Below are 8,875 nucleotides of genomic sequence, written 5' to 3'. Positions count from 1 at the left end.
ATGGGATTAGTTTCAGGTGGTCTTTGGCCAAACATTCTAATTCAGAGTCTTTCCTGGTGGTGCACGCATGGCTCAGCCAAGATGGATGTTAGTGAGAGGGATTCTGGGAAGTGGACGGACATGCGTTGTCTCCTTTCGACCTTTCCCGAACTCTTCCTGTTGGTGGTGGCTTATTAGTTCTGTATTCCTTATCAGGATCTCCTGTCATAAAACAACTCGTGCAAATGGTTACTATGGCGCCTGGCCAGGGTGGGCGGCTTCAATCATGTGCTCCCCCTAACTCTATCACCGCTATCTAAATCAGAGCACTTCATCTCCTCACAGAGAAGGCCACTACCCACTAAACAGGCACTTCCCCTTCCGCCTTCCCCCAGCTTTTGGCAATTGTCTGTGTGCTTTTTGACCCTAATGATTTGCCTATTCTGCATATTTAAAGTACATGGATTTGTACAACTGTGGCCACGTATGCTGGTTTCGTACATGTGGTGCTATGTCTTTGAGACTCATCTATGGTTTAGCACACGATTCATTCCTCTGTTTGACTTGACAATTTTCCTTTCTAGGCCATTATAATACACACACACACACCCGAGTTCTTTTTTTTTTAATTGTGAAAAACTCACAGAATATAAAATTACCATTGTCACTCCGTCCATGTCACTAGGTACCATCTTTGTGCAGGAAGCCTCTTTGCTTCATTGACCCTGAGCCACCGGCGAGCATAGAGCAACCAGCCCAGCCATGACACCCCTTCTCGGGACGCTCCGTGCCACCCACCCGACCAGGACTCCACATGGGCCTCCCCACAGCAGCCTAAGAAGAGAACTACATGGGGGGGGGGGGAGGGCGGGCAGAGGTGGTGAAGGAGAGAGAGACCCAGGAGAGAGGAGAGCAGAGGCAGGTGGAGGAGCCGCCCACGCTGAGCTCCTGTCTCAGATGGGTGTCTGCCAGGCCAGCCCTGCTTAACTGCTGGGATCAGAAATGGTCAGATGGCTGAGGGAGCTGTGACCACGGATGTCAGCAGCTTCAGCCAGACACCCGACAGTCTAAAGTGCAAACCTGCCAGGCCCAGCTCCACTCCCGGGCCAGCTTCAGAGCCCCAGAGCCCCAGCCTCATGTGGGGGGCTATCCCAGCCCCATCCTCCAGAGCGCCACATCCCAGCTCTCAGGACAGTCTTCTGAGCTCCCAGGAGATCGTGTCCACTCATGGTGTATGACAAGTGGCATTAGGCTGGAACCAGCTGGAAGTGGCCAGAGTGAAATCCAGTTTTTCTGTATCTCTTCTGCCCCTGAAGCGCCCACTCTCTCCTACTCGCTCATGCCTGTTTTGTCCAGGCGTCCCCTGAACACAGCCAGGCTGCAGTGAGGGGTTTCAGGGCAGAGCAAGAGCTGCAGTGTCTCACGGTGAGCAGGGCTGGCCACCAACTCACGCCCGACTCTGGGAGAGCATCACTGTGGGTCAGAAACTGGCCCTCTGAAGTCACAGGTGACCACTCCTGGATCACACGGGGGCTCCAGAACTCAGGTTTGCCTTGTGACCTCTACAGCTGGCTCTAAAGGACAGAACATCAGCAAGGAGACATCTGGACGCTAGTAATCACAGTCAGGTTGGTTAAGTACAAAGGGGGTGGGGCGGGGCAATGAGGATGGGGGTGGGCGCCTCCTGCCTCTTCTGCTTCACACCGCCTCCCCCCACCCCCCCGCCCACACCAACTCCCCTGACCTTCTCCTCCTCAGCATCCTACCCCCTTATTGGGCTTTCTTGGCCCAGCACAACAGAAGTGATCATTAAGTTACTCAGTATTCAGTGGAACAGTCACGAAGTGACTTCAAGTGTAAAAAGAAATAAAATGGAAAATAAAATCCACCCAGACTGTTAATGTTTTGGATGAGGTTAGTGTCAGAGAAGATCCTTGGGCTCCTGGTAAAGGTCCCCCTGAAACTCTGGCTCTGGAAGGTGGGAAAAGAAGATGACCTTTGGTGAATGTGACCTAAGCCTGGTTTGTGTTTGACCAGCTCATTGATTTGATTATTGGTCATCTTCACATTTTTTGAGCCCCGTTCTGCATCTGCTCGAGGTCCTCACAGGGCTTACATGCTGGAGAGCTCATCGCAGTGTGCTTAAAGACTCGAGGGGTCCTGGGTGAGGCAGAAAATGGTGCGGGCAGAGCATGGGATCAAGAAAGGCATCGTGGACCCGGTGAGGTCTGAGCTCCAAGGGTGAGTTCGGCAGGGCCTGGCTCTGAGCAGGACTCAAATACATGATGAATGACTAAATGAATGAAAATGGAAATCTTCCCCAAAAAGAGCAAGACTGTCAGCTCTTCTGTAACTGAGTCCAAACTTGTCCTGCTCACCTCATGACAGGCCAATAAATTGAGAGATGAGTTCTTGGGGCAAGGAATGGTGACTTCATTCAGAAACCAAGACCCTTGTCCCAGGACCCATCTTGCCTGAGTTAGAATTCAGGCTTCTTTTATCTTAATTCTCAAAAGTGGTGGGGGAGGAAAGTCAAATATTTCCTCATTCTGATCAGGGTCCAGAGGGGATGTGTTAATGTCTGCCTCCCTGCCATGATTCACAGGTGAGTCTGGTCAGGAAGTTTCCTGTGAGCTAAACAAAGTTATTATTTTAGCTTGGTGTTCATTACCTGGGATGCAGGGCTCCCAGAGTTGGGACTTTATGTATGAGCTTATAGGCAACATTCCTTTAGTGGTTAACTCATAATAGGTAGAAATACAAAGAAAGTCCTTCTTTATGATGCATTCAGGCCAAAGCTTGGAACTGCAGGGCACCCAGGGACAGCGGGAGAGGCCCCGCAGGGTGCCCACTCCACCCCTCACAGCTGGCTTGCTGACTAAGCAGCCTGTGTCTTGACTCCCTGGGGGCACCTGTTTGCCCTCTTCTCTCAGACAGCGCTGGTTGTAAGGTATAGATTGGGCTGAGGCAGAAAAGGAGAGACGACCTCAACGGAAGTAGGTTACCTTTATTCAGGCAAGGAGGGGCGGCAGTTGGCCTAACGACCAGGCTGAGCATCAGAGGAATCAGGGAGGCTTCATATTTAAAGGGAGGTTTGTGGAAGCGATAAGGGGAATGTTAGTCAGGCGGGATGTTTTGGGTATTCTTTAGTTGAGATGGCATTTGTACCGGGGCAGGAGGTGATAAATCCTCTGGACAAGGGGTGATAACTCCCAGGTAGATGCAACCAGCCTGGAGCATCAGGGCGGGACCTAAAGTTTGGTTTTGTTTTCCCTGAAGTTAGATGATTCAGCAAGGGCCTATGAGATGGCTGTTTTCTTTTCTAGGCCCAAAGCCTCTTTCACTCCTCAGAAGCAACACTCACCTGTGCCCCTCCCTGATCAAGCCCAAGCAAACCAGCTGCCCTCACCTGAAAGGGTGTTAGTCTCTCAATCATGTCCTTATGACCCCATGGACTATAGCCCACCAGGCTCCTTTGTCCATGGGATTTTCCAGGTAAGAATACTGGAGTGGGTTGTCATTTCCTTCTCCAGTGGATCTTCTCGACTCAGAGATGGAACCCAGGTCTCCTACATTACAGGTGTGTTCCTTACCATCTGAGCCACCAGGGACATGCATAAGAAACTGCTACCTCCCAAAACTGGGGTCAGAAGGCTGGGCATGTGGTTCAGGCTCTATAAGGCATTTCACATCCTCCTAGTATCTCCTCTTGTCTCCCTAAGAAGCTCTTACATCTCAGGACACCTCTAACCAATACCCTCTTTTGGTGGGAGCTAGTGTTCAGCGGTTAATATTTTCAGCCCAGAGAGACACAGCCTGTGCTTTAGACCATGAAAAACCCTCCCAGCTAGCCCCAGTCCATGCAAATCTCTCCTGTTCCTCAGATCCCATGGCCAACAGACAGTCTCTGAGTCTGTTCAGCAGACAAGCTCCCACAGTGTCCAGCGCTGAGGCTTCTCCCACTCCCATGTTCCCTCAGCCCTGCACAATGAGCCCACACTCCTGGGAATGGAGGGTTCCCTGTGCACTTCCTCCAGGGATGCTATTGGGACTTCTTCCTCCTTCAACCAGAGCAGGGAATTGGCTCGTGCAGATCCGTGAGTAGGGGGAGGAGGGGACTAGCTGTCAGTCCCTCTGTCTTCTGCAGGCTGAGGCCCCCGGGAGGAGGCGCTGGGGGCTGAGAGCGGGCTTGGCCTGCTCAGCGGTCAGGACTCAGGGCACATTCGGGGGAGGCTGAACCTACTGGGGAACGGTGACAATGTTGACGGTGACAAGCTGTTTCCATCTCTGTACGAGCTGGTCCAGTTCACCAAATTCTCCCAAAACTAACACCCGTATATCAACACTCTTCCTCTGGCAACAGGGGGTGAGCTGAGTGTTTTCCAGGAAACTCCTCACTAACCTCTGGGAAAGATTCTGACAGAGTCTCTGATGATGCAACAAATGTCCGCTTTGGTTAGGAATCAACAAGGACTCCCTGCTTGGCACATGGATGTCAATGCTATGTAGCAGCCTCGAAGGGAGGGGAGCTTGGGGGAGAAAGGACGCATGTGTGTGTTTGGCTGAACTGTTCCCCTTGGTGTCACTTGAGACTGTCACAGCACTGTTTGTTAATGGGCTACACCCCAAATACAAAGTAAAAGTTAAAAAAGAGAACAACATGTGACCAAACACTCACCAAAAGAAGACACTGGATGATTTGAACATTGGCTTCAAAAGTGCATTTTGGTAACACAGAAAACTACAGTATTTTAAAATCCTAGTTTATGATTTAGAATCTACGATATTTAGGTGACTGATCAATTGTTTAATACAGGCACTGATAAAATACAAGCTAAAGGCTAACCAGTTTTAATATCATAAATTTCACCCTACAGTCTAAAGCCAGGGCACATAGTCTATTTATCTGTCTCCCTGCCTCCAACTCCCTCTCTCTGTAGTTTTAAGATTTGTGTCACCAGTGAGCTCACTCCAGCTCTCCTGCAACACACACCCTTCATTCTGTGGGAGAAGTGATAACACTCGTTTACACTAGTGTAAGTGAGGAGGTGATGCACGGTGACAGAAGGAAGGAGACTGGCGGGGGGCTCGGCCCGGCCTCGGCCCGGCCTCGGCCTGGGGGCTTTGCCTGGACCCTCGCTCCCTCTCTCACTGCTGACCGTAACAGGGGCCTGGAGAAGCCTGTGAGGAGCCCTGGCTAAGAGCCTTCATGCACGTCTCACCATTTACATCGTGAGCATGGAGTTTGCGCAAAGATCTTCAAATTTCTGTTTTTTTCTGACTTCTTTAGTCTTCATTAGTCTTCTCACCAGGCATGTCGTTAACTAAATCAGCCTATATATTATTAATATTAACATATATCATTGATATATAAATATTATATTAAAATAGTAATAGTACATAACATTTAATATTTATTTACATTATATATGCATATATTTATGTAGCATTATGTTATAATAACTTAAATTAATAAATATAAGTAAACTAGCATAGCGATATGAGTATATATTACTCCTCAGAGGCAGACCTTTGCCTTTTATGCAGTCAACTCTGCCTGCTAATCATATTTTGTTTGCCAGAAAAAAATGAAGACTGAGGCCAGAGTGAAAAGTGAGGGGAAGGCAGGCAGAGAAGACCCAAGCTGAAATTACAGGGGAGGCATAATTGAATCACTCAAGTGAAACAAGAAGTGTGTTCCCCAGACCAGCCTGAAGCACACAGTCTTAGTGAGGGGAGCGGATGCGACCCCCCACCCAGCCCATGGGCACCTTCTGGGGTGGGGTGAGCGGAGGGATCCTCCTCTGGGTGTCCCTCCCCAGGCTCTGCTGCAACCAATGTGCTTTGCTACCAGGAGGCCTGTTTCCTGCCCTCCACTCTTCTCCTTCTATCATCTCTCTTTTCTTGATTCTCTTGGCTGCTACCGGCCAGGCTGGAGACACAGCCATCACAAGACCTTCCCCGCAGCCCATGGGCTGTCCTCTCCCCGCCCTCCTCCTTTAGCGCTGGGTTAATGGGGTGCCTGGTGTTCATCACTGAGATTTTCCTTGCTCGCAGTTTCCTCCATTCCTGATGGTGGGATGCGCAGGGCAACTAACATTTCTGAATTTCCCTGAATGTGGATGCTAGATGAATCTAGTTTGCTTATAGCAGAATCGTGTTGTTCTAAAGAAAGATTTTTATATTCCTATTGAAAACCACTGGAAAACCCCCAAACAGGAAATGGTGACACCTTAAAGTCCTACTGTTACATGACAAAAGCAAGTTGTAAAACAACACACACATTATTTGTCTAACTGAACTAAAAATGAACCTATATTATCTGTGTAAATAAATATATATTTGAAAATGTTTTTTAAAAAGCTGGAGGAATATATACAAATGAACCACAGCTACTTTGATAAGGATGAAAGAGAAATTCTACTTTTACTCTAAATTGTCCCCACCAGTCACTGGGCCATTCCCTGAACACTGGCTGGGTTTAAGGCAGCCTGGAAGTCAGTCACCTGTCCAAGGCAAGTCTGAATTTATGCCAGGCCCATAGTAAAGACAAGTTTTATTTAGTATCTCTCAGAGGTAGAAAATGTACACTGTATTCTCTAAACTTATTTTGGCCCGTTCTATAATGGATTGTTCCATTAAAAACAAAACACTCAAACCAACATTAAAAACCACCTTTTTGGTGTACCTGAAAGCTTTTGCCATTTTAGAGCTTTCTCTTTTTCTGTCATCTCTTAAACACATATAAAATAAATACAGTCAAGTCCCCAGCAGGAGGGGCTACTCAGGGAGCTCTGGGCCTCAGTCGTTACTAGGAATAAAAGTGGCAGAGAGCATTTTTACTCCAGAACTCCAAAGGCATTTTGGTGTGGGATAATCGGGACCCGTGGAAAGCATATGACAGCCTGATACTGTTTCTTACATCTGCCACAATTCAGTGATTTTCAATATCTTACTTTCTGTAACCAAAGATTGAGAATGTCAGGAGAGAGCATAAATATAACTACATAACTCGTTATAAATAGCATATAAGTAGAGAGTATAGTTAGATGTGAGTCTAACTTACCTTAATATCCTAGTTCCTGTGGCCCTCAGTCCATAGGCTCAGACTACATTCCTCGGGCACCTCTACAGATTGGACAGTAGGTGGCGCTTTCAGCCTGTTTGAAACAGTTCACGGGCTTTGGCTTGTTTACTTGCTTTTTAACTGTTTTACCACCATTGCACAGAAAACAGAGTAATTTGGTACATAAGTGTATGAAGTCCAGATCAATGTCATGGGAGCAATTCCAGAAGAACACAAAGCCATATAACTGGATCTGCAGGAAGCATTTACAAATATTCACAGAAAAAGACTTTACATCTCCGTAGATCCAAACTGAAAACAGAAAGTGAAAGTCACTCAGTCCTGTCCGACTCTTTGCAATCCCTTAGACTGTAGCCAGCCAGGCTCCTCTGCCCATGGAATTCTCCAGGCAAAAACACTAGAGTGAGTTGCCATTCTCTTCTCTAGGGAACCGTCCCAACCCAAATTATCCAGTAATAAAACGCTTTAGGGTTTGTGTCACAAATGCTCTTTGCTACCTTGATTCCTGGTAATGACAGAATCTCAGGCCGACCTGGGACCCGCCCTAAAGTAGTGTGTGTCCTGTGACCCTGGTCAGGCACATAGACTTTAGTTCGGTTTTCTTGTTTGGAAACAATTTGACCTAGCTGCTCACAAGCGAAAAGCAAACTGCTAGAGCTTAAAGTGTTCCAGTAGAGTATAGTCAAGTGCTCTTGATTCTAGGAACTCCAAAGGATGTTTTTAAGCCTTGTCAGCCACCAGCTTCTCTTGATTCTGAAAGCTGGGTTTACTAGGGACCTGCAGCAGTGGAAGTGTGATGAAATCACTGCAGCGGTGTTGTGCTTCAAAGCACAGGATCTATACAGACTAGGAACAAAGATAAAATATTCTGAAGGGGTGAATCCAGGGCATTTACTCTTATCTGAAAAAAAGTTTGTGCACAGACGCATTTTATGCATCACTTGGGCTTCCCTGGTGGCTCAGAGGTTAAAGTGTCTGCCTGCAATGCGGGAGACCTGGGTTCGATCCCTGGGTTGGGAAGATCCCCTGGAGAAGGAAATGGCAACCCACTCCAGTATTCTTGCCTGGAGAATCCCATGGACGGAGGAGCCTGGTGGGCTACAGTCCACGGGGTCGCAAAGAGTTGGACACGACTGAGAGACTTCACTTTCACTTTCAGGGAGGCCACATGCTCCCTGGGCTCTCCAAATAACTCAGGTTAAGAGCTCCTGGCCCAGGAGTGAAAGAAAGCAAAGGCAGCCCTTCCATCTTCCCCTTTCCGACCTCTGGTCCCATCACATTCTGACCTCTGGTTCCATGAGAGGGACGGTGGACGCTCAGCACGCTGTCTCAGCCGCACGGCTGCCAGAGGAGTTACAGGAGCAGACCTGCCCAATGGCGCCGCTGCTTCCTGCCTGCTGCCGGGCGCTATGAGAAGGCCCCAAGGAGATCTAGGAAAAAAAAAAGGGGAGTCCAACTCAGCAGAGCAGCCCCCGAAGCACAGGCAGTTAAAGAAAGAGGAAGCAGGAGTCAGGTCAAGGAACGACCCCTTTCTGAAGGCTGCACTGATAAGGGGTGTGGCTGAAGCATCACTCTCCCTGTGCACAGGGCTCTGCCTCTGCAGGCACTTCCGGTTTGCCTCACTGTGAGAGGCGGCTGCTTGTCAGAAGGCAGATCTTTTCTACCATCAATTAACTGTCTTTTCCTTGCTGTCAGCCCTGTACTCTGGCACTATATGCGCCTTGCTCCATTGGCTGCTAACACTTCCGTAAAAAGAGATCTAACTGTCGAGAGTTCAAAATTCCAGGGGTCTGTGGAGTCTCGCCACCA

The 8,875-nt window shown here is 48.5% G+C and overlaps 1 long non-coding RNA gene across 1 annotated transcript; it reads right to left on the bottom strand.

The window, feature by feature from the left end:
- Positions 1-5,213: 5,213 nt before the first annotated feature.
- LOC129651080 (uncharacterized) lies at positions 5,214-8,504 on the bottom strand. The gene is made up of 3 exons (XR_008713987.1): positions 8,353-8,504; positions 7,046-7,139; positions 5,214-5,313 (listed from the first exon to the last, which is right to left on the bottom strand). It is a non-coding gene; the product is annotated as an uncharacterized LOC129651080 (long non-coding RNA).
- Positions 8,505-8,875: the final 371 nt, after the last annotated feature.

This window comes from Bubalus kerabau, chromosome 4 (assembly GCF_029407905.1).
Source record: "Bubalus kerabau isolate K-KA32 ecotype Philippines breed swamp buffalo chromosome 4, PCC_UOA_SB_1v2, whole genome shotgun sequence".
Classification (NCBI taxonomy): domain Eukaryota; kingdom Metazoa; phylum Chordata; class Mammalia; order Artiodactyla; family Bovidae; genus Bubalus; species Bubalus kerabau.
This window is presented reverse-complemented; position numbering and strand designations above follow the sequence as displayed.